Source organism: Malania oleifera, chromosome 9 (genome assembly GCF_029873635.1).
Source record: "Malania oleifera isolate guangnan ecotype guangnan chromosome 9, ASM2987363v1, whole genome shotgun sequence".
NCBI lineage: Eukaryota > Viridiplantae > Streptophyta > Magnoliopsida > Santalales > Ximeniaceae > Malania > Malania oleifera.
This window is the reverse complement of record NC_080425.1, coordinates 44379919-44406273: the sequence shown is the minus strand read 5'-3', so window position 1 is coordinate 44406273 and position 26355 is coordinate 44379919. Positions and strand designations below refer to the sequence as shown.

General features: G+C 38.6%; 2 non-coding genes across 2 annotated transcripts; one reads left to right on the top strand and one right to left on the bottom strand.

Annotated features, from left to right (window-relative positions):
- Positions 1-18810: 18810 nt before the first annotated feature.
- LOC131165141 (small nucleolar RNA R71) lies at positions 18811-18916 on the top strand. Its single transcript, XR_009139462.1, has one exon. It is a non-coding gene; the product is annotated as a small nucleolar RNA R71 (small nucleolar RNA).
- A 2276-nt stretch (positions 18917-21192) lies between these two features.
- LOC131165117 (small nucleolar RNA R71) lies at positions 21193-21298 on the bottom strand. Its single transcript, XR_009139439.1, has one exon. It is a non-coding gene; the product is annotated as a small nucleolar RNA R71 (small nucleolar RNA).
- Positions 21299-26355: the final 5057 nt, after the last annotated feature.

Below are 26355 nucleotides of genomic sequence, written 5' to 3'. Positions count from 1 at the left end.
AAATTCACTCAGGAAGATGGGTTCACTCTCATATGTGAGGAAGAGTGTCATGATCAAACATTCCACATATTTGAAGAACTAATGCTTGAAGTGTGAAGTAACTAGTCTTATAAGAAAGGAATCCAGTCTTTATTGAGGTGTTGGGTCCTTCACCTTAGCATCTTCTCACTTACTCACCACATTCAATCAAGACCACCTTAGAGGAACTTATTCTTAGACTTGCGTGAATTCAACAGATGTATTGGTTAGAAGATTCTTCATATGTGCAAACTTATAGTGTGTGCTTTCAGTTGGATCTTTTCATATTTTCTCAGAGCATGTGTATATTTTTGTTGTTTTTCATTTTCTCTACTTATTTTTTTTCTCTTGTATGGTTAGTTGAAACAATCATCACGTTCTTATACTGTCTTCATGTTTTCCAATAGGAGTGTAGCTCAAAATGAGTCTATGGAAAAAGTCAGTCTCTAGGGTTGGCTTAACCTTTCTGTCTTGAGTAAGTTACAAGACCTAGATTTATATCTCCCCAGTTGATGTTAATTCTAGACTGGAAAATACAAGAACAAAGACTAGTTGGAAAATGAAATCCAGTAAGAGGAGGATAGTTGAGTTTTGTAAACTCAGAGTTTGACGTCAAAAACTTGAGAAATGAACGGATGGCTCAAATACCTCACAAGGTGTCATAGTTGCCATGGTTGTTCTCTCAGTATTCTCAAAGAAACCTAAGTGTTACAAATCACGTGCGAGTGTGTTCTTAGCCCCATGAAGTACCAAGTACATAAAAGAGTTTACATTGCAATATTAACCCAAACAAACCACTTAGTCAACTACCTAGAGTAATGTCAAGTTGTTGGCCGTATTATGCAAACTTTATACAATTGATTTTACTACATTGTTGGTGATCATAGTGAAATCATATAATAAGGAAGTTAAGGCATGTAACCTTAGGTTATATGGGTGTATGTATAAGATATAAAATATGTTAACATGGTTCCTTAGAATTTGTTTGCAAAAAGTTTTAAAAATTATGTCATTTTTATGCCTGAAATATTGCCATGTAATGTACTATCTGTACCCCCAACTTAGAACTTCAATGTCCTCACTGAAGTGTTGAAATAAAATAGGACCCAGGGAATGGATAAGACAATGCATGGTGCCACGAAGAGCAAACAGTGCCCTGCAAAATAGATTAATCAAAAGAACATGCAAGAAAGAAGACAATGTAGCACAAAAGACAAATATTAGTTTAAAACACCATATTCGTTTCCTTCATATCCCAATTCATACAATGTAGTGTAAGCATGAGAACAATTCCAAAATGTGGTGGGCTCGTGCAAGAGCAAGAAAGAGAACGACCTGATGCCACAAAGGCATATTATAAGACCCAATATTACATTATACATATTTTAGTCGAAATTCGAGTCAGATTCTGAATCAGATGAGATTATCAGTGGTTAGGCCAATGTAGTGTTATGAGCAGGTGTGGTTTCCCGTAGGTACTGAAGCCGGCAGGGAGAAAAGAGAGTTCAAGGCCATTGTGGCTGAAGAGCCTGGAGTGGCCTTGGTTGGTTAGGCATTGTTTGTGGCGGGAGGGACTGATATGACGGAAAGGGGTAGGGTAATGGTTGCGGGTCAAGTGTCAGAACTGGAGGTACTGTGATGGGAGGATCAGGAACCTCTTATGGTGGGATATATGGCATGGTTGGCTGGAAGGGGTGGAATGGCGGAGGGGGGGGGGGGGGGTAGGAAAACTGGACCTCATGAAGATCAATGGAGGTCTAGTCCATGAATGGTGGTATTACTCCCTGCAGAGAACTCTCTAGTCGCGGGGCCGACCCTCATTGTGGCTTCATCTGCAGATGCCTGCAAGGAGCCTGAACTAGGTGCACAACCTTCTCTTGGAACTCGGGACCCTACCGGCCCCACAATGAAGACCCCTCTATGGCATGGCTCGAAGTCATTGCCTTGTGGCAGTGGACTAAGACGACCCATGGGAGGATGCCAGAGATGAATTATACGGAGAAGATATCGTGGGGGGGTGCAATGGGGTTACAAATTGCTCAAGTAGTACGTTCAAGAAGGAGAGGGGCGACTATGCTCGCCCAAGCTATAATGAGGAGGCGGGAGATGCAGAGTTGGGGTTGAGAAAAATTTAAACAACTTCTCAATGTTTCTCGACTAGGTCGCACCATGTTCAGTGCTTGTTGCAGACCTCATCATCCCTCTCAATATCTCCCAATCTACTAATGGTGTAAGGATTCTACCAGGTTGCCCTCGTACGTAATGGTCGTTGTACTTTGTGGCACTTCCAGATTACACTAAATCCTACGTGATAGACACTCAACCAACTTAACCTACTCTAAACATTCTATGGGCTAAATGAAAGATGAAAAACTATCAGGTTGCCTCCCGAAAGTGCTAAGTTTACTATCTTCAGCCAGAAATCTATCGGGTTGCCTCTTGGAAGCGCTAAGTTTACCATCTTCAGCCAGAAACTTTGAAGCTCATTTTGAACTTATCCTAGTTCGAAGCTAACATTGGTTTCTATTGAATTTTTGGGTCATATCCTATTTTGATTATGAAAAACACAAAGTATCCTACCTGTGCATTGAGTATGTGCACAGGATTATTGCTTTGCATGCATGGATGGTAAGAATTAAATAGAAGCCATGAGGAGCTGAAATTCAACATCACCTAACGTATGGCATGGCAATATAAGGTGCAAAATGAATGAAGACATTGTCTATATTGTGTTGAAAATGCATATAAGTTTTGGGTGTGTAATATTTTAATATGATCTGTAATAACTGCATTTGCATGCATGATAGGGATGAATACTCAAGACCATAGATGAACCTTTGGGATCACCCTTCAATCAACCGATGCTGGATTTTAGGGACTAATTAAAAAGCTCAAAGACCTCAGATTGACCATAGGACCCAAATTATTGCATGAAAAGCCCCCTATAACTTAGCAATAAGAAGTATGTGAGAAGGGATGACTTTAAATAGAAATATGGACTTCATTGCACAAAGTAAGTGTGTTCGATTGACCGAACCCTAACACACAGAGACACTTCGGTTGATCGAACCTCCCCAGGGTCAAAAGTTTGACCATTTGGTCAACTGTCCCTAAAATATACATCAACACCCTGGTCAACTAAAGTGGCACATGTGACAATCCCAACTGTGTGTGTATATATGTGTAATGCCCACCTCCTATGAGTTAATTGGCACACTTACCTGATGTGTGGTTCAGATGAGGTCAAAGCGGTATACTGCAATGGTACCACGAAGATAGAAGACGTTCTCCTCTGAGACACAAAGGTTTGGGGGAAACGCCCTCGGTGGGGGGGGTATGAGGGGCAATGCCCCTCAAGATGATATGGCTTATCTAGTGTGAACGGTGGGAATAGTATGTGAAAGATGGCCACTAATGTCAAAGACAGGTAATAATGTCAAAGATGACCGCTAATGTCAAAGTTGGCCACTAATAACAAAGACAACCACTAATGTTAAGGTCGGCCACTAATGTTAAAGTCGGCCATGGTAGGTGAGCTACCACCACCTACCATGGTAGGTGAGCCACCCATGTGCTTCTTCCATGGACCAGAGGCTATAAATAAGACCTCATCATAAAAGCAATACACACATCTCGACTGCAAGATTGTGTCCTCTTTTGCTTTTCTATTTGTTGTCCTTTCACCATTGAAGCTCATTTAGTGAGTGCATGGTTAGACAGATTGTTGCAATATGATTTTTTTAATAAAAATTTGTGTTATCTCTTCGATCGTTTCTTCAAAACAGATCTTGGTATTGTTATTCAACATGGTATCAGAGCTGAAGGCTACTAAGAAGAAACAACTATAATTGTTGAGACGTTGCAATGAAAGGAACTTCATCATCAGCTACTACATCTCCAACAACATTTCGGATACGTCCACCAGCATTCACAAAAGGAAAGCTAGATGACATGAACTACACTTTGTGGAAGTTCAAGATGAGTGCTATTCTGGATTCATATGAACTAATTGATACAACTCAAGGTATGGATCTAGAATCAATTGGCACGCTTGATCCCACAAATCCTAAGGTTATCATCCCTCTAGATGCTACCCTCATTAAAGCATGGAAGAGGCAGAATGCAGATGCACTTTGTGCTATTGTCACATATGTATCCGATTCTGAACTTACGTTGATCTAGCATACATCCAAGGCTGCAGATGCTTGGAATGGTCTAAAGAATCAATATGAAATAAGGAACAAGACACGCATTCAAAACTTGGAGAATCAACTTGCTGCAGAAAAGCTACATGATGGAGAATTGGCAGAAGTATTCATTACCAGAATAAAAAATCTATGTAATCAAATAGTGATTGTGGCCATGGTAAAGACCGGTGTGGAGTTAGCTCAAAAATGCATTTGAGCACTACCATCAAAATATGATAGTCTGGTAACTGCTCTTAACACGCAGATTAGAACTCCTACACTAACCTTTGAGGAATTCTGTGCTTTACTGCTAGGGGAGGAGATGAGGCTGAGAACCAGAGAAAATGAAAGCTGTAGTGTTTTCATTGTGTAGATCAAAGGCAAAGACAATAATTTTGAAAAGAAGAAGGTAAAGAACAAGAAGAGAATTTTTGGTATGTGCGAATTTTTTGGTACGTGCTACTTCTGCAACAAAAAGGGGCATGTAGCCAAGGATTGTAGAAAACGTATCCACGATGAAAACAATGACACGTTAAAGCCTACATGGAATGTCAGATAGGTAGCAAATTGTGTTGAACTAGAATAAGATCTTTTCATGGTTACCGAAAAAATGTGCTCAAATGCTCAAACAGTACTAGGAGATTACTCATGGGTACTTGATAGTGGAGCTTCTCGACACATGGCCAACAAAAAGGATTGGTATGGTTCACTTAAGCCTCTTCATGAACCTATCAATATGATTTTCATAAATAATGCAAAGTGTCTAGTAGCGGGCACTGGATCCATTTCATTAAAAACCATGAATGTCCATGGTAAAACTCTTTTGGATGTCCTTTATGTTCCTCAAATTAAGAGGAATCTTTTATTTGTAGCTGCTATCACTGACTGTGACTATGAAGTACGATTTATGAAAACAAAAGCTAAGATCATTGATAGCAATGGTAACATTGTGGGGGAATGTATTCGAAAGAATAATCCGTATGAGTTTGTGGCACTTGCTGCAACAAGTAGAGATACAATAAGAAAACTTTGGCATGGAAGGTTTGGACACATCTATGCAGTTTTGAAGGAGATGTAGAGAAAGGAAATGGTGGTGGATATGCCTGTAGTAGTTGATACTGGAGAGCCTTGTGAAGCTTGCATACTGGGCAAGCAACATCGTATGTCATTTCCACAAGAGAGTAACAACAAATCAAAGCTTCCTCTAGAGTTGGTACATGCAGATCTCTATGGTAAAATGACTACTTCTGCACTAGGAGGATCTTTCTATTTTATGCTATTAGTAGATGATTACAGTAGAAAGATGTGGGTGTACTTTCTTCGTGATAAGGCCGAGGCTTTTGTAAAATTTAAAGTGTGGCATAAACTTGTTGAAAATGAGATAGGCTTGTAGTTAAAGAAACTTCAAACAGATCAAGGAGGCGAGTTCACATTAGAGGGGTTCAACAATTATTGCAGTGCATATGGCATCAAGCGCCAAGTGTCAACACCAAAAATTCCACAATAGAATGGCGTTGTGGAATGGCAAAATCGCATTGTGATGGAGATGGCCAGAGCAATGATGAAGGCACAAGACCTTCCAAAATAGTTTTGGGTAGAAGTTGTTAATACAACCGTGTATATCCTCAACCGATGCTTCACTAAAGCTTTGGGGAACAAAACACCTCATGAGGCTTACTATGGTAAGAAACCCTCCGTTTATCATCTTAGAACATTTGGTTGTAGATGTTTTTGTACATGTTCCAGATGATAGTTTAAGGAAGTTAGATGACAAGAGTCGTAAGTACATTTTCTTAAGATACAGAACATAATTGATGGCATATCGTCTGTATGATGTAGAGGCAAAGAAGATCGTCACAATCCAAGATGTGGTATTTGATAAAGGACCACACTCAGTGGGAGATAGAGATCAGCCCACTTTATCATCAACCGATAAAGTAACCCACCATGTGCCTCACTCAAAGCAGCAGATTGAGGTGAATGATTAAGAAATTCAAAACCAGCCTGTTGTACCAGTAGCATCTGTTCAAAAGCCACACCCCAGGTGGGTACGAAATCTCTTTAACGAAGGAAATCTAGAACTTGTGAGTCAAAGTTCACAACTTGATGGACCTCAAAGGTCGAAGAGAATAGAGGAACAACATCGATCAGTAGAACACTTAGTAAATATGGCCTTAATGGCTGATATAATGAGTACAGTTAAGTAACCAAATAGCCTAGATGAAACGCTAGCTGATCTGAAGTGGAGAACGACTATGAAAGTTGAATATGAAAGTATCATGAAAAATGATACTTGTGAGATTATGGATCGTCCCCCTTATAGGAAAGTAATCGGCACGAAGTGGATATGGAAGGTAAAATATAAAGCTGATGGTACTTTAGAGAAGTACAAAGCTCTCCTTATAGCACAAGAATTTTTTTAGGTGGAAGGTTTTGATGTTATTAAAACCTCTGCACCAACAGCCCGCATGGGAACAAACCATCTGGTTTTGGCTACTACTACACGTAGAAGTTAGGTGTTATTTCAAATGGATGTGAAGTCTGCATTCCTAGATGGTCATCTTAAAGAGGAGTTTTATGTTATCCAACCACTAGGATTTGAATTGCGAAATTTAGACAACAAAGTGTGTAGGTTGAAGAAAGCCTTGTATGGGTTGAAACAAGCCCGTTGAGCTTGGTACCAGAGGATTGATTCTTTCTTCACTAATTATGGATTTTGTAAAAGTACCACTGATGCAAATTTATATGTACTGAAGGGGAATGGGATGTATATAATAATTTTACTATATGTAGATGATCTTGTGCTTACAGGTGACCATGAGGAGAAGATCAACAACATCCGTGAAGGCCTATACTCAGAATTCGAGATGACAGACTTGGTGCTACTCCACTTCTTCTTAGGCATTGACGTGTGGCAGCATCCAAGAGAAATCTTCATTTCTCAGCAACGATATGCTCAAGAGTTATTGAAGGCATTTGGGATGGTAGGATGCACTCCAGTGGTTACTGCAATGGAAGTAAACATTAAGCTCTCCATTGAAGACCCCTCTCCACTCATTGATACAAAGAGGTATAGAAGCCTAATTGGGAGTTTGGTGTACCTGTGCAACACAAGGCATGATATCAGTTTTGTAGTTGGAATTATGAGTATATTTGAAAATAAGCCATGAGAAATTCACTGGAAGGCTGGAATGAGGTTCCTCAAGTATATAAAAAGGGACTCCTCATTTTGGAATCTTTTATACATTAGGGAACTCCCTAATTGGATATTGTGACTCTGATTGGGCAGGAGATATTAATTCTAGAAAGTCAATTTCTGGATATTGTTTTCTCTTTGGGAATGGAATTATATCGTGGACAAGCAAGAAGTAGCCAACAGTGTCACTATCATTCACAGAAGTCGAGTACAAGTCAGCTTGTCTCACCTTATGTGAAGTTGTCAGGATAAGAAGACTTCTTACTAATATTGGGATAACGATAAATGCCGCAACTCTGATTCACTGTGACAATCAAAGTTACATAGCTATAAGTAAGAACTTGATGTTCCATGCAAGAACCAAGCACATTGAAATTTAGCATCACTACATAAAATAACTCATTGAGGATGAGGTTGTTGAAATGAAGTATTTCCCAACAGAAGATAATCATGCAGATATCTTCACCAAAGCATTGGGTAGTTCCAACTTCCAGAAACATCAGGATGCTCTTTGTATTGGTCCAAGAGTGTAGGTAGACATTGAGGGGGGGGGGGGGTGTTGGTGTATGTGTGTGCAATGCCCGCTTCTCATGAGTTAATTGGCACACTTACCTGATGTATGGTTCAGATGAGGTTGAAGCGGTAGACTGCAATGGTACCACAAAGATAGAAGACGTTCCCCTCTGAGACATTGGGGTTTGGGGGCAGCACCCCTTGAGACTGTATGTCCTATCCAGTGTGAATGGTGGGCACGCTATGTCAAAGATGACCACTAATGTCAAAGACGGGCACTAATTTCAAATATAAAGACTAATGTCAAAGTCGACCAATAATGTCAAAGTTGGCTGCTAATGTCAAAGACGACCACTAATGTCAAAGTTGGTCGCTAATGTCAAAGATGACCACTAATGTCAAAGTCGGCCACTAATGTCAAAGTCAGCCATGGTAGATGAGCTACCACCACCTACCATGGTGTGTGAGCCACCCATGTACTTCTTCCACAGACTAGAGGCTATAAATAAGACCCCTCCCCACCGGAGCAATACACACATCTCAACTACATGATTGTGTCCTCTTTTGTTTTTCTATTTGTTGTCCTTTCGCCATTGAAACTCATTTAGTGAGTGTATGGTTGGACATATTATTGTAATCTGATTTTTGTAATAAAACTTTGGGTTATCTCTTCAATCATTTCTTCAAAACATATCTTGGTGTTATTATTCTACAGCAACGTCCTAGTCGATCGAACTTGAAGTTGAAAAATGGCTTGGTCGACCAAACATCGAAATTTGGTCAACTGAACTTAGCCTGGTTGACCAAACCTCGGAGGTTCCAAATCTCCTCAAGTCTGGTCAACCGAACTGACACCCTAGTCGACCGAACTGAGTAACCTAGTCGACCGAACCTCTCAGGTTGGTCAATTTTTACCGAGGATAAACTGGGTTATTTTTAATTAAACTCAATTGATCTTTTTTCCAAAGTACCCAACGTGTCCCCAATGGCTATAATTTTGGCCAAGTCTATAAATACAAGTTCATTTGCTCATATCAAGTAGAAATTAGCATTTTGATTAGACAAATTTCTCTTTAAGATTTTTATACTCTTATTGCTTACATACTCTCAAATTTCAAGCATATTGTACATTCATTCATTTGTGTTTGCTTGATTATTTCAAAAAGAGAGCATCATCTTCACTCTCCTTAATTTGCAAATCAATTGCAACTTGAAGGGATTTTAGATATTAATTATTGGGAATATTCATATATCATCTCTTGGCATATACTCTTACATAAACATACATATTTGAAAAACTTTCTTGAGAGTATGCTATTGTGATTGTTCCCATATTATTTGATATGGATAAATATTGATTGGGAAAATCTCATCCTTGCTTATGTTTTTTAGCATCTTTATTGTAAGAGTTAAAAGCTTGCATATTATTCTTTTGATAAAACCTTTGCAAGCTTAAACCCTAATATCCATTGTGCTTGATTCTTGATAAAATATTTTTATTGGATATTTGCTTAGGGTTTTAAAGTTTCTTTCAAAATACTATCTTGAACTAAGGGTCTCACTCTCACATATATACATTCACACATTATTGAGAGTTGACACATAGATTTACAAGGTCTCACTTGAGTATAAATCTTTATCATTTGTGAGCACATATTTTGGGGTGTAATTGTTGTACACATCTGCTTGTATTAGAAGCATTTATTTGTACGTAAATTTTTCATATCTGTTGTATTCCCAACGAATGATCGAACGAGGATGAATAGCCCTATGAATAGTCCCCGATTGGCTTTGACCCGTTTAGGTAAGTTAGGTGCACCATCCTATAAGGTGTTGTATTAGGTGCCGCTCCACCCATTAAGTGAGCCATAGTGGAATCCTCTTACTTGTGAGCTTGAGGCAAGGACATAGGCATTGTTGGTTGAACCCCAATAATATTTCTTGTGTTTGATCTTAATTTTCGCAGTTTAAATTCCAGCACTTGAATGATTATATTTTATTGTGTATGATCGTGAATTACTGAGCCTATTATACATGTTTTTAATTTTGCTCAGTTATTTGTTTGGGAATTGAGTATGCTTTTAGAAGGACACCAGGTTGCGAAATACTGCTAATGTCTGGTTTAACCTAGGCAAAAGTTTTAAAAATTCCAATTCACCTTCCTCTTTGGAATACACCAATTCCAACAGTTTCTCTCGTCTCTTCCTCACACCTGAGATTGCATACCCCTAACTTAGTTTCATATTTGGGGTCTCAATCATGTTTTAGCATAGATTGCTTAAGAGGATCCTCAAATTCAGCATGGGTAGGGATGTCAAGCTGCAGTGTAATTTCCCAAGGGTGTTTCCATAGCATTGAGGGAGTTGCTTTCCTAATAATTTTGTCAATTACGTCTTTGTCCACAACTTGGACAGTTTTTAGAGAATGTTGGGAAGCATTAAATATGTTTATCCTATGTTGCTTATGACCCCATGAGATGTCCATAATCCCCGTCCTACATTGAACGCAGGCGTTAGCTGTGGATAAGAACAGTCATCCCAAAAGGGTAGGGATCGGGTTGGTGGAGATCTCCATATCTAAAATGATAAAGTTAACAGGGTAATGGAAATCTCCCACCCTGACTACCACATCTTTTACTACACCCCAGGGTTGCTTAAGAGATCAATCAGCAAGGCGTATGGAAACCGAGGTGGGTTGTAGAACTGCTAGGTTGAGTTTCTGATAAGCCGAGTATGAAAGAATGTTCACACTTGCTCCTAAATCTAGAAGGGCCCCATAGATAGTGTAATTACCAATTACACACGAGATAGTAGGTGAGCCTAGGTCTTTTAGTTTAGGAACAAGGTGCTTTAGTATTATGGAATTCATAAGCTCAGTCTGCTTAACCAAACCATCCATGTGCACCCTTGATTCTGTCTCTTGTGTTAACAAGTTCCTTTGGAACTTTATGAACGCAGGTGATTGTTTCATGTCATGAAGGAGAGGCTTATCCATTCATACTTGTTTAAACATGTAATATATGGACTCAGTGGAAGCCGCTTTCCTAAATATAGAGGGTGCGAGTGAGGTTGCTGGATGTGACACTGAGTAGCTATAAAAAGCCCTATGGAGGGGCAAATTGAGGTGTGGTTCTTCTAGTGGTGGGTTTGAGACTCAATGGTCTGTTTACCCAACTAGAAGAAGAGAGAGTGCACGAATCCACAACGGGTACTTCCAGTTTTTCATCTTGGGTCTCCCTCACTCACTCAAAAAATGAGTAGCTCGGAAGCTATCCCAAGTATAGGAGTTCTGTCGTGTAATATTCAGCCCAAGGGCTAGATCGTTTCCTCAGGGAATGTGTTTAATTTCAAATTTCACATTTTTACAATCCAAAATAAAAAGTTATTGAACTTAGTCCAGATACAGGTATCTTCAAGATTGTGGAGACTTAGGTTTGACAAATTAAATGAAAACACGAATTAAAACCCTAAACCTAACAAACACTAATTTAAAAGCAACAATGGAAACCCTAATCTACTTAAGGAAATATCGAAACACGCGCTAATTAAAGATGACAACTTTGAACCCGGAATCACAACGAAAACTCAACCAAACCCACACGCGTAATAAAAACCAAACCTTTAACGAAATTAAGAACTTGAAACAAAATCACAATTTAATGCAACCATGAACTTGAATGAAAAATTAGCATTCAAAAGACAATGAAACATGATAAAAAAAAAAACGAACTTTGAATAGAACCGACCCTAAATTAAATCAAACCTGCGATTAAAAGAACAATTTTATTTTTTATTTTATTCTCTCTTTCTTTTTAATTTTTTATTTTAGAATGAATCTGAACTTAATCTGATTAAAATTAATTACTAAGGAAAAAAAATTAAAACTATACTAATATTCAGTTAAATAACAAATAAATAAATAAATAAAAACAAGAGAGAGAGAAGCAAAACTAAATCACCTTATAAACATTAAAAATAAAATAACAATAACTACATAGCAGGGTATTTAACTGTATAAAGGAGAACAAAGAAATAATAAGAGAGAATAAAAAGAGAGAAAAAGAGAGAGAGAGATGGTCGTGAGTTTGGAGGAGCAGCTGGCTCAGTTGGACAGTAGAGGAGCTGGTGTTGGCTCATCGGAGAAGATGGCCGCAGGTGCTTTGCTGCTGTTGCAATAACCTCGGTAGCTAGTGCTCTATTCGTGGAAGATACTTCTAGAGGTTGCAAAGAGCTCGGCTGGTTTGATGAGTAGCAGTGGATGTAGGGGCCAGAGGTCTGCTTGTGACTGGCTCAGGTTGTTGGGACTAGTGTGTGAGCAGAGGAAAGCTAGTAGATGGTGTTGTAGTTGGTGGTCTCAGGAAACTACTGGGATTGGGAGAGAGTAAAAGAGAAGGAAGAGGAATAGGGGAAGAAGGAAGAAGAGAGGGTTCGGAAAGAGAAAGAGAGAGCGAGGGAGAGGAGAGAAGAGAGGGAGAGTTTGGTTGGGGGTAGCGCCCAACAGCACAAAAGGAGGAGAAAGAAACTATTTAAAGTGAAGAAGAGCTACTGCCCTAGGATCCGGGTGTCCTGAACCAACTAGAAAACGATGACCTGGTCTGCATGGCCGGGTCACATCAACAACCCAACCATTATTTATTTTTTTCTTTCTTTTTTTTTTTCAATTTTTTACTCTGCTCACCACAAAATTTGACCTTCCTGGAGCCCGTTTGGCTTGAAACTCAAAAAAAAAAAGTTATAGATAATCCTTACCTCTTTCTCCATAAATTTAAATTGTCTCAATCAAAGCTTGGAAGCAAAAGTTATGTGCAAATTACGAACAGGTGCCAATTTTGGTTCCCAAGAATTTTCATACGATAGAAAATTACCAAAAATTCATAAATTATGCAATAAAACTCAAAAATTATAAATTTTGCACTTTATTAAAATATTGGCTGTAATTGGAGATTTAATTAAAAATATAAGTCGTAAAGTCCGGGTTAGGATGCCCAATTACGCAGTTTTGACGTGTAATCACACCCTGCAACTAACGTTTTGCTAGTCTCTAGCAAATGACATGAATGAATTTCAGGGTAGTGCCTACAACTACAAACTTTAGTGAACATGAAATTAATGCACATGCGACACAACCATACCGTTTCACATACGAGAATATAACTGAATTTCACACAAATTGTTTATATTCAATGTACACAACTCCGAAGCACATCACTCATGCAAGTTTCATTGTTTCTGTGTCATTTAAGAACATTATACTCACATGAAGTTAACCGGCGGCACAATTTAGAGTTAATGCAGTCATATAAGTCTGAGAATAAGCAGGTAAACTCTCGAGGTGTGTGTGATGTGTGTGACTCGGTACACCTAGGATACCAGTGGACACTTACAGAATGGTCGCTTTGACTCGGCCTAACTGGTACACCCTCAAGAACACTCAGAGAAATTTTGTTCACTCATCATATGTGAGGAGGAGTGTCGCGATCAAACGTCTCACATATTAAAAGGAACAAACGCTAAGTATATGGAGTGGACTAGTCTGGAAAGGATCTAGCCTATCTATGAGGTGTTGGGTCCTTCACCGTAGCATCTTTTCACCTACTCGTCATATCCAACCGAGACCACCCTAGATCAACTCATTCATAAACTTGTTGTGAATAAATATGAGGCATTAACCAGTTGAAGAATCTTCATATGTGAAAAATATGTGTCGTGTCCTTGACTTTTTGTGATATTTATGTGGAGCCGACATTAGCATTTCATTTCATGTGCATGTTTATTGCTTATTCTTTCTTTTGCTCATTCTTCATTTTTTGTCTTTTCTTGATCAATTAGGACAATCTTTAGACTTCTTTTGTAATCTTCAAACAATCAATGGGAATTGAGCTCGAATAATGGTCCATGAACTAAGTCTATCTCTAGGGGTGGCTTAACCTTTATATCTTGCGTAGGCTACAAGACCTAGGTTTCTATCTCCCCACTAGGTGTCACCTCTAGGTTATAAAATCAAAGATAGAGACTAGTGTACAAAGAATCATCCAAGAAAAAGAGACCTGAGTTATGTGAACTTTGATTTGATGTTAATGCTTAAAAGGACGATAAATAGCTCAAGGATATCTCACAAGGTGTCATAGTGGCCACTTGTGTTCTTTCAGTGCTCATAGGAAACCCTAAGTGCAATGAATCACGTGAATATGTTTATTTAGTCTCATGAGATGCCATGTAAATACAAGAAATTATATAGCCAGATTAACACGAGTGTACTACCAATCAAGTCTTCATGGAGTAATAATAATCATATAAAGAGAAACTACGCATAAATGACTTAAGTGTGTAATTCTTAGGTTATATGCAAGTACGTGAAGGGTATGAGTAAGTGTTAAGCATGGCATAATGCAGTGTAATTCCTCAGTACTCCTATTTCATTCTCTCTTTCTTTTTGATTTTTGATTTTTTTGTTTTTTTTTATTTTGATAATATAAAACCCATATAAAACTCGGTACATGTATGTGCACAGTGTCACATGCGAATGCTCACCCCCCCCCACCACAAACTAAAGTGGAACATTGTACTCAATGTGAAAGTATAAAGGAAATAGAAATGACTGTGCATGAGAAAAGTAAGGTGTACCTGAGTGACGGGGTAATCGAAAAGAAAGACTGAATTACGAGAAAATGGACCTAAAAACTAACTAAAAATAAAATAAGATAAAATAAAAGGAAAAGAAGGAAAATAAAAACATTACAATTGTCTGGCGGAGGCTCAGGAGAAATTTCTTTTGGTGGTCGTAGGTCTATAAATTGCACCGGCAGGTCTCCAAATTTAAGCCGCCATAATCGATTAGTCTTCATACCTGCACAAAAATTAGCCTCAAATGAATTAATACACGTCAATATACCAAATAATATGTGTGCAAGTCGACCCTCATGTTTTGACAAGAAAGGGTCTTTATTCAACATCGTGTCCAGGAAATTTGCTTCTTTACGAACTAACATTTGAGGGAGAGTTATTATAACAATTACCTTTAGTTCTTCAGAAACATTAACATTGCAAGTTTCACCTGGTTCCTTGAAATTTAGATTCGGACCAGTCTGGTCACCCTTTTTATTGAGTGTACATATCATCTCACCACTACAAGGGTCTACCTCCACATTGAGCTCCTTGACATCTAATTCAGGTGGGAGTGATGGTTCCACGGATTCTAAGCTCTGAGTATGAGGTACCGTAGGTTGGTACTCTATATTGGTATCAGTCTTCTCATAAACTAACTACTCCACTTTAGGGCCCGTTTCTTTTGATTTTTCTTTGCCCTCTTCTGATTCAGCTGTAACTTCTTGTGCTGGGACAATTGGTTGTCCGGCAATGAGCATCTCATGTTGGGGAACTTCTTTCTCGCTTCTCGGAGTAATGGCGGCTTTTGCTGTCTCAAAGAGAACATCGTGCATTTGTTGTTGTGGTTGCTGGTACTTTTGAGGACTAGGTTGAGGTTCTGCGAGCAATTCTTCTCTTTCTAAGATGTCCAAATGCGTGCTTATCACATTAATGGTGTCTCGCAATTCATTAGGATGATTGACTTGAGTTTGCATGAACTTCTGGAACATGTCTGCGATCTGTGTCATGCTTTCCTCAAACAGGTCTGACGGTGTATAGCTTTGAGGGATCTGTTGGGATTGGTATTGAGGCGGAGGAATATCTGGGTGGTTTGGTGGCTCATATACATCTCCACCACCGATTGTGCTAATAGGCTGTGCAGTGTATCGTGTGTTCCACTGTGAGACATTGTCAGCTAAGTAATCAAAGAATGATAATACTTGATTTGGATCCTCGCTGACGAGCTCTCCATTAGACATGGTCTAGACAAAGTACTTGCAATCAGGGATAAGAGCAGTATAAAAACAATCAGCTAACCTCCATGAGTCAAACCCGTGATGTGGGCAAGTACTTAGCAGATCCTTAAATTGCTCCCAGCAAGCCCAAAATGTCTCATCATCCTATTACACAAAATTAAGAATTTGTTCTTACAAAAATTAAGTTTTCTGTGAGGGATAAAATGCATGTAGAAATTCACGCTCCATATCAAACCAATTAGTGATAGAGTGAGGTCTCAAAGAATTAAACCACATCTGCATTCTATCCTTTAAAGAGCCAAGAAATAAATGTAGTCTAGTAGATTCATTAGTTCTAGCACGAGAGAAAAAAAAATATTGCAAGTCAACTCGAACTCTGACAGGTGCTGATAAGGACACTCAGATTTCCTCCCGTAGAATTGAGGTAACAATGACTTCCTCCCGTGCTACGTCATGAAATCAAGTTCTTCATTAGGAAAAGTGAAAGAGGATGTAGTGGTGTATTCAAGCTGCAAAAAGTCCATTATCGTGCGCAGTGCAGGTGCAACCATATTTATGTGTTTATTTTTTTTTTTTCAAAACTCAATTTTTTTTTTTCTGTTTTTGTTTTCTCCTTTTTTTTTTCATAAATCGAATTAAAATGACGAGAAAAATGCTAATTTGAGACTAAAACCGACATTCCTCGGTAGTGGCACCAAAAACTTTACTCACTCGAAAAATGAGCAGCTCGAAAGCTATCCCAAGTATAGGAGTTTTGTCGTGTAATATTTAGTCCAAGGGTTAGATCGTCTCCTTAGGGAATGTGTTTAATTTCAAATTTCACGTTTTTCTAATCGAAAATAAAAAGTTACTGAACTTAGTCCAGATTCGAGTATCTTCAAGATTGTGGAGACTTAGGTTTGACAAATTAAATGAAAACACAAATGAAAACCCTAAACCTAACAAACACTAATTTAAAAGCAACAATGGAAACCCTAATCTACTTAAGGAAATATCGAAACATGCGCTAATTAAAGATGACAACTTTGAACCCGGAATCACAACGAAAACTCAACCAAACCCACACGCGTAATAAAAACCAAACCTTTAACAAAATTAAGAACTTGAAACAAAATCACAATTTAATGCAACCATGAACTTGAATGAAAAATTAGCATTCAAAAGGCAATGAAACACGATAAAAAAAAATACTAACTTTGAATAGAACCGACCCTAAATTAAATCAAACCTACGATTAGAAAAACAATTTTTTAATTTATTTTATTCTTTTTTTTTATTTTTATTTTTATTTTATTTTAGAATGAACCCGAACTTAATCTGATTAAAATTAATTACTAAGGAAAAAAATTAAAACTATACTAATATTCAGTTAAATAATAAATAAATAAATAAATAAAAACAAGAGAGAGAGAGAGAGAAGCAAAATTAAATCACCTTATAAACCTTAAAAATAAAATAATAATAACTACATAACAGAGTATTAATTGTACAAAGGAGAATAAAGAAATAATAAGAGAGAAAATAAAAAGAGAGAAAAATAGAGAGAGAGAGAGAGATGGTCGTGAGTTTGGAGGAGTAGCTGGCTCGGTTGGACAGTAAAGGAGCTGGAGTTGGCTCATCAGAGAAGATGGCCGCAGGTGCTCTGCTACCACTGTAGTAACCTCGGCTACTGGTGCTCTGTTCGTGGAGGATGGTGCTGGAGGTTGCAAAGAGCTCGGCTGGTCTGATGAGTAGCAGTGGATGGAGGGGCCAGAGGTCTGCTTGTGACTAGCTCAGGTTGTTGGGACTGGTGTGTGAGCAGAGGAAAGCTGGCGGATGGTGTTGTAGCTGGTGGTCTCAGGCAACTTCTAGGATTGGGAGAGAGTAAAAGAGAAGGAAGAGGAATAGGGGAAGAAGGAAGAAGAGAGGGCTCGGAAAGAGAAGAAGAGAGCGAGGGAGAGGAGAGAAGAGAGTGAGAGTTTGGCTGGGGGTAGTGCCCAACAACACAAAAGGAGGACAAAGAAACTATTTAAAGGGAAGAAGAGTTGCTGCCCTAGGATCTGAGTGTCTTGAACCAATTGAAAAAAGTGCAGGCCGGGTCACATCAACAACCCAACTATTACATATTTTTTTTCTTTCTTTTTTTTTTTTCTTTTTTTTTGTTCTTTGTTCACTGCCAAATTTGACCTTTTTAGAGCCCGTTTTGCTCAAAACTAAAAACATATAAGTTGTAGATAATCCTTTCCTATTTCTCCAAAAATTTAAATTGTCTCAATCGGAGCTCAGATGGGAAAGTTATGCACAAATTACGAACAGGTGCTGGTTTTGGTTCCCGAGAATTTTCCTGCGATAAAAAATTACCAAAAATTCATAAATTATGCAATAAAACTTAAAAAGTATAAATTTGGCACTTTATTAAAATATTGGATATAATTGGACATTTAATTAAAAATATAAGCCATAAAGCCTGGGTTACGATGCCCAATTATGCAGTTTTGGTGTGTAATCACTTCCCCATGCTAAGTTGCTTCTCACCTTGTTTGGCTGACAGTATGCTATTTTGAGATATGGTCACCGCCTGGGGCTTGCTCTGGGTATAATGAGAGGCCTGCGTTCGGTTCATATTCTACCCCATAATGTTCGTTAGATGTCTTATCGTACCAATTATGAGTGGCCTTTACTTCCTCCTGCACAAGCTCAGGTTGGGAATGCACGTGAGGGCAATTGTAACATGTATGGGAAGGGTCAGAGTAGATTGCACAAACCTCTGCACACATTGTTGTTTGTGGTCCTAATGACAGACATTGATCTAACTTTTTAGATATGGCATGCAAGGTCGCGGCTAGGTCTTGGCCAATGGCCAACTCATAAACTCCTTATAGTTTAGATTTTGATGGATTAGGAAGTCTACGAGTGGCAGCCATATGCTACTGAGAATTTTTTGCCAGATTTTTAAAGAGATTCCAGGCCTCATTTTCATGCTTAGTGAGGAAAATACCTCCGCACGACACATCAACCATAGACCTATCTCTCTTTGCCAACCCTTTGTAGAAAGTTTGGACTAATTGCCACTGGGGACCTAGTGATGTGGGAATTTATGGAGTAGGTCCCTAAAGCACTCCCACGTATCGAAAAAAAGTTCCCCATCCATTCGTGAGAAACTTGTGATGGCTCTTCGAAGATGATTAGTCTTCTCGATTGGGAAGTACTTTTTAAGAAATTAGTGTTGCATGGTGGCCTAGTTGGTCACTAAGTTTGGTTCTAAGGACGTCAGCTAGTATTTGGCTTTATCTTTTGAGAGAACAAGAAAATCCTAAGATGGAGGGCATCATCACTAAAATTAGGGATGCATATGGTGGAAAAAATTTCCAAGAACTCATCCAGATGCTGATAAGGATTTTCAGTAGAGTTTCTATGAAAGTTGGGTAGCATCGTGATGTTCGAAGTCTTAATCTCAAATTGGGTTGCCCGAACATCTGAGAACCGGATACAGGAGGGCGATGTGTATGCATTAGGTACAAAGTAGTCTCTAAGAGGCCTCAAGTGTTGCTCTCCCACCACAAGTAGGTGAGGAGCATGGGGTTCCGAGATTTGTTTAGCAGGAACTAGTGGGTTATCTTCAGCCATTGCTTTAAGTTTAGACGACTTAACTTTCTTTGGAGTAGAAATAGGTTTCCTAAGGGACCTATGGGATTTTTCAATATCAAGATCTATGGGAATTATTTCAAGTTCCAAAGAACGCAGACCGAACATATACACGTATAAGCACACAGATTCAAACTTCAAAAATAAAAAACAAAAAAATTAAGAAAGAAAATAGAAATTAGATAAGAAAGTGAATACAAAAGGAGAGAAAATCAAAAGAACAAGGCAACAATACTCTAAAATGGAGGTTGGCTTATAAACGTAGCCAAGTCCTCGGCAATGGTGCCAAAATTTGGTAGGCTCGCCAAGGCTTGGGTCCTTAACTACAAAAAATAATATCTATAAACCTAACTATCCCAAGTTCATAAGAAAGTGGGTAAGTTAGGTATCGATCCACACGGACTTGAAGCGTAGTTAGTAAACCACTTCCAAGTTAGTTTATTATGGCATAGTTATGAAAAAGAAGTAAAAGGTGATGTTTTGCAATGGTGGGTATTTCTAACTACTGAGAAGTGATTAAATAAAAGCGAGTAAATCTATATTATTGGAAAGAAAGTAAATTTATGAGTTACCCTACTCCTACAAAGCAATATTGTGGTCCGAATAAGATGTTGGATGCCATGTTTCTATCTACATTCATCCAGACTTCCATAGAATTACTAACTCGAGCAGGCCAAAGTGGGAGAGGGGTGATCGAGGGCATAGGGTAGCAAGGGTGCACCAACCATTCAGAGCATGGGCGGGAACCAAAGTATACCATGTCTCAACGATAAAAGAACACCTCCACGGTTCCTTAGCTAACTATTTCCCTTTTACTGATACGTAGAACTACTTATCCTTGTTTGCAATCCTTCATCAAACACACAATAGGTAAATGGAAAGCAGTAAATGAAAGCATGTAAATGAAAGCAAGAGTAAAAAGATCATCCCTTTATTATTTAGAACGTCTACCATTAATGTCAGGAATTACAAATGGAGTGATTGTATAATATACGTGGATATCACACGAATGGCACCGGTTGTCATAGGCCAATGAACACCTCATGTACACATCGAAACAGGAATTGAAAATTATGCTACTTCTAATCTATCTTGGCTCTGAATGACATCTTAAATCTATCACTAACCTAAGAGAGGCCAAAGAGGAACTCGGAGCTCGTGTTCATAGAAAATACTTATAGGCTTTTACCAAGTTTGTTTTGCAATTCAGGAAGGTTTGCAAAAGATCTCGCATGGTAGATCGCCGCTGTCAACCAAGTCGCTCCTTCATCATTCTTGTGTGCACCCTGGTCGAGACTCCTGGGAAGTTAGGGATTCGAATCTCCAATGCCTTCGACTTCATTGTGCCTCAAGGTCTTGATGGTCGAGTTGATGGTTGAGACATGTAGTGTCTCTGTCTTTAGGAAATCTTAGTATCTTGACATAGTCGCCCCTAAAGGTCTCTTGGTCGAGCACTTCGATGAGACTCTCGGTACTTCTAAAATTCAGTTCTATCTTAGCATCTCGACATGGTCACCCTAGTGGGTCACTTGGTCGAGCACTTGGTCGAACCTTGTAGCAATTCGATCTCAGTCTGAACCGTGGAGTTTGTAGTGGAAGACTAAGTTGCCCCTGTTGTTTGCTGGTCGTGGCACATGGTCGAGCATCATCTTCTTGTCCATTTATGTTCTGAAGTTTCTTCAGTTTGGCTAAACGTTTGAATTCGAGCTTTAGATCCTCCAAATTCTCCTTGGCTTCTTTTAATGCTTAACTCCACTACACCACTATGCAACATGAATTCTTGAAAATGTACTTCCTAATCGAGAAGACTAACTAGCTGCGAAGGGCAATCACAAGTTTCACACAAACGGATGGGGAACTTTTCTTTGAGACGTGGGAGCACTTTAGAGACTTACTCTGTAAATGCCTACACCATCAGGTCCCCATGTGGCAATTAGTTCAAACATTTTATGAAGGGTTAATAAAGAGGGGTAGATCTATGTTAGATGCCTCGTGTGGAGGTACTTTCCTCACAAGGCATGAGAATGAAGCATGGATTCTCTTTGAAAATCTTGTTGAAAATCCTCAGCAACACACTGGTGCTGCTCGTAGACTCCCCAATCCATCGACCTCTAAACCTAAGGGAGTTTAGGAGTTGGCCAGAGCTAGGACCTAGTGTTGACCTGATAGGTCACACCTAGTTTTGATTATGACAAGTGCTCTTGGTACTGATGGTTGTACTAAGGATTGCATGCAGGTTCACCGTGTGCGCGCCTTCAAACTAAAAGAGAAATCATGACGGCGTGCGGTGTTCGTGCCGAAGATGAAGAATTGTGTTGTGTATTTGTATTCATTATTTCTTTTCTTCATTCTAGGATGTAAATTTAATTATGGACTGTGCACTCCTATGACTTGTAATAATTTGCATCATACATGGTAGGGAGGTATGCTCAAATTGACCATAGTTGGACTTTAGGTACCTACATTTAGTACACAAGTCCCCAACATCACTTATCATATCAGGAGAATCAACTTAGCCTAAAAATTGAACTTAATGGAAAATATTGAGAGGGTTCGGGCGACCCAACATATGTCGTGTAAAGTGGCTTGGGTGACCGAACAAGTCAAATGTTGACTTGGCGATTTGGGCACCTGAGCCACTTTTGAGTGCATCTCCCTCGGGCACCCGAACCTGTGTCAGATTACTTTTCAACAACCTAGACACCTGAACGTTTACGTTCAAAAATTGGCTCGGGCGACCAAATTGATCTGTTCGGTTAACCGAACTATGAGCTGGGCACCTGAACTGACGAACAAATGTTACCGACTTTTGTTCGGCCGACCGACTCACTCTTCGAGCACCCAAACCACTAAAAGTTGGATTTTTGACTATGTCTATTCGGGCACCCGAACTTCAGGTTGAGCATCCGAACCTCGTGGCTTAAAATATTTTTTACTAATTTTGAAATGGGGTAAATAGGGTTAATTTTCTTAATGGCTTTTGAAAAAATTTTAATTATACCCATTGTGTCCCCAATGATAAAAAAAATTCTCTTTGCCTATAAATACTCATTCATTTGTTATAATTAGCAAAGGATTAGCAAACTTGATTAGGGAAAAATTCTCTCAACATCCAAAACCCTATATTAGCCAAATACTCTTCCGAACACTCACATACTTCTCACTATTGATATCTTTAAGCATTGTGAGTATCTCTAAGGTTATTGTGCTTAATCTATCTAGCTAGAACTCTCATTTGTATTATTGTTTGATTGATTTTCTTTGAGAGTTTAGCAGTAAAGTTCTTCCACCGATTTCATTTGATAAATTTTGTGTGGAAAGACTTTGAAGGTTGTGGTTCTTGCATTATCATTGCAAGATACCTAAACCTAGATTTTGGTGTGCAAAAATCCTTTTCAAAAAGCTAGTCCTGCAAACAACTCCATTGTGCTTCGTATATTAGAATGTTTTATTGAGTTTGTTTGATTTAACTTGCTCAACATATTCGAAACCCTGATTTGATTTTGTGTTGTTCACATATTGTGTTTCAAATCTTACTTGGATATACACTTTAGATTTGGACTGAAAATTTATACTTGATTGAGTGTTTAGCACACATTAGAGAACTGAGCATATTTACATATCATTCGTGCTAGCAATATTGATTGAGCTGTATTGGTGCACACATCTTCTTGTCTAGAAGCGTATTTTCGTGTACAAACTTTATATACACAATGCTTGTATTCCTGACACGGCCCTGAAGAGGGATACTAGTCTTGTGAAATAGTCCCGGATTGGCTTAGATCCGGTTAGGAAAGCTAGGTGCGCCATCCTGTTAAGGTGTGTTGGTTGAGATCAACCCCTTGAATTGACCTGGGTTTTTTAGGTGCCACTCCACCCATTTAAGTGAGCATTATAGTGGTAATCCTTGTGATGGTGTGGCCAAGGCGGGGTCGTAGGTAATTTTTACGAACCTCGATAACATATTGCGTGCACTGTTTACTTTCCGCACTTTACATTCACTGCACGTGTATGTTTGTTTGATGTTGTGTAGATTGACCCTAGGCCGAATTTCGCAGTTGATAAAACTAGTTAACCTTGGCAATAAATTTTAAATTCCCAATTCACCCCCCCTCTTGGGCTTGCACCAAAGCTAACAATTGGTATCAGAGCCTCGTAACTTAGACTTAGATGTCATTTAGTAAAAGATCATGATGGCTTGTGTTAGTGCATCCACTTCATATGAGGGAAGATTGGTCGCACACCCACCTGTATTCTATGGTGATAACTATGCTGTATGGAAATTCAGAATGACTGTGTATGTGAAAGTTCTTAAATTAGAAATTTTGGAAAGTCATTGATCAGGGTGATTATGTGCTTATGAAATCTATTGGGTGTACTGATGTTTCTAAATCTCAGTGTGAAATGAATGACCATGACAGGAACTTAAAACAAGTAAATTTTGATGCTATGAATACCTTACTGCATGCTTTAGATTCTAATGTTTTATGTGAGGTTATGGCGTGTAGTAATGCTAAGCAGATTTGGGATGAACTTGAGATGAGATATGGTGCGTCCATGCAAAAGGAAGTCATCTCTTCATGCGACTCAGGTTCTACTGATCTTGAGGGAGGTAACCATGGTTGTGTTGTGTTAACTAAAGATGAGCTTATCTCTATTTCTTCTGCTTTAGTAGACAAATCTGAAAATGATTCATATGCTGATTTGAATGATGTGTCTGATTGTGAATGATATGATAATAGTGATAGTGAGAGCATGCCTATTTATGAAAAACTGCAAATTGAATATATTAGGTCTCATAAGTTACTTATTAAATCACATAAAAAATATTCTATGCTGAAAAGCAACTATGATGCCTGCATTAAAGAATGGGACTCAAAAGTTCTTGCTGAAAGAGAAAATAATTTGAAAATTAAAAGACTAGAAAGCAAGAACGAATCATCAGAAAAGGAATTGACTATTTTAAAATTTAAAGTTTCTAATGATGATAAAAAGGACCACTTGATTGCAGATCTTAAAAAATAAAGCAAACAATATGTCTAAAGAATTTATGAAACTTCAGGATGTTTGCAAAGAATTGAAAAACTCAAAAATTCAAGATGTAGAGAAAAAAATAGAAGACCAGTCTAAGATCATTTATACATTCACTAGAGGTAAAGAAAATTTTGACAAACTTTTAGGTTCACAAAAGATGACCTTAGATAAGGAAGGTATAGGTTTTAATGGAGAGGAAAATAAGAAAAGAAAGAATCTATACGTGGGGTACTTCGTAAAAGAATCAAAACATTATGCTAGTATCTCCTCTAATCCCTACACTCACACCACATGTGTCTTATGCAAAAAGAAGGGGCACGTAAAATTTGATTGCCCACTTAAAAGGAAAGGTGTGAAACCCAAACAAGTAAGGAAAATTAGAGAATCACCAACTCCTAACTCGTCAAGAATAAAAGGTAGAAAAGTTATATAGGTTGTTAAGAAAGAAAACACCTTGAAATTCAAGGAAGAATTTGCTCAAATAGGAATTACATGTTCACATAATTCTTCTTTAGTACTTAGGATTAGCTATAGGGGGTAGTATCTTCTAAAGGTTAAGGAAGTGGTTCAAAGCTAAAAATGTAAAATTTGAGTTTAACCTTATATACTAAGTACTTTGAAAAATCACGCCAATCTGCAAAAGCAAGTATATAACCAATCTGAACTTAATGCATATATTCATTGGTTAAAATATGAAATCTGTCACGCCTCGAAGTCGAAAATGGGACTCAGGAGTGAATTAGTAACCTAACCTGTTCCTGTGTCATACAATCATCAATGAAATAGTACAATGAATGAGGGTCCGACCCCGTAGAGTTTCCGGGCACCCTATACACATTCACTCACACAATAGATACAAAGTGGAAGAAAAGTCTTTCTATACATATTCTGTACCATACCAGAGTCTTTACAAAGGAGTTACACACCAAAAAATATAACACAAATCAGTTTATCGGCCAAAACCGCCAAAAGACAACCCAGTATAGTCCTAGTACTTACTCAAGTACCACTCGCAGTACACCGACCACTATGCTCCCACACTAGGACGCTAGTTCTAGTTACTCGAAGGACCTGTAAAATATGTACGTACAGCAGGGGTGAGACACCTCTCAGTAAGGAAGAATTAGGTTATATCGGTGTGTGGCATATGAGTGTTATCATGTCATACTAACATGCATAGTTCAAAAGTCAAAATAGTTTAAACCAGTTCTAGTATTTTCACAAAACAAGCAGTACAATCTGGTGTCATCACACCCTTCAGCTCGAAGCCGGGCTGTCTTGTGTTATTTCACACCCTTTGGTAAAAATCGGTGATCTGGTGATATCTCACACCCTTCGGAAAAATCTGGCATTTTGGTGATATTTCACACCCTTCGGCAAACACCGGTGCCCCCGGTAACCTAGCATAGCATCAGCCCACCGTGTTGAACCAGTGCAGATCTGGTGTTCGCACACCCTTCGACAAAAGCTGGTCGATCTAGTGGTATTGCGCACTCTTCGGCAAAAGTCAAATTTGAAAACCTAGAACAATTCGAAACCTCGTTCCTATTTCATTTCATCAAAACACAACACATGCATGTTCATATAACCAAACAATTCCACACCCATTTGGTAATATAAAATCATGATTTTCCAAAGATATACAATTTAAATTAGATAAGGCACGACCATCCCTATAACACAATATATATCACAATATATTAACGGTTTTCCAACAAAACCAGGGATGCAGCCCATCGCCCCCTTTTTCCCAAAACTGTAACGTGAAAAACCCATAATTTTACCTGTTATATTCCCCCAAATGAGTAACCAAAACGCACGCAAGACCGTGAACCATAGTTCTACTAAGTTCGATTTGAAAAATAACCGACATAAACTGAATCCACTTACCTTTCCCCAAACGACAAATCCCGAAATCTACGGCCCCAAAATAGCAAACCGAG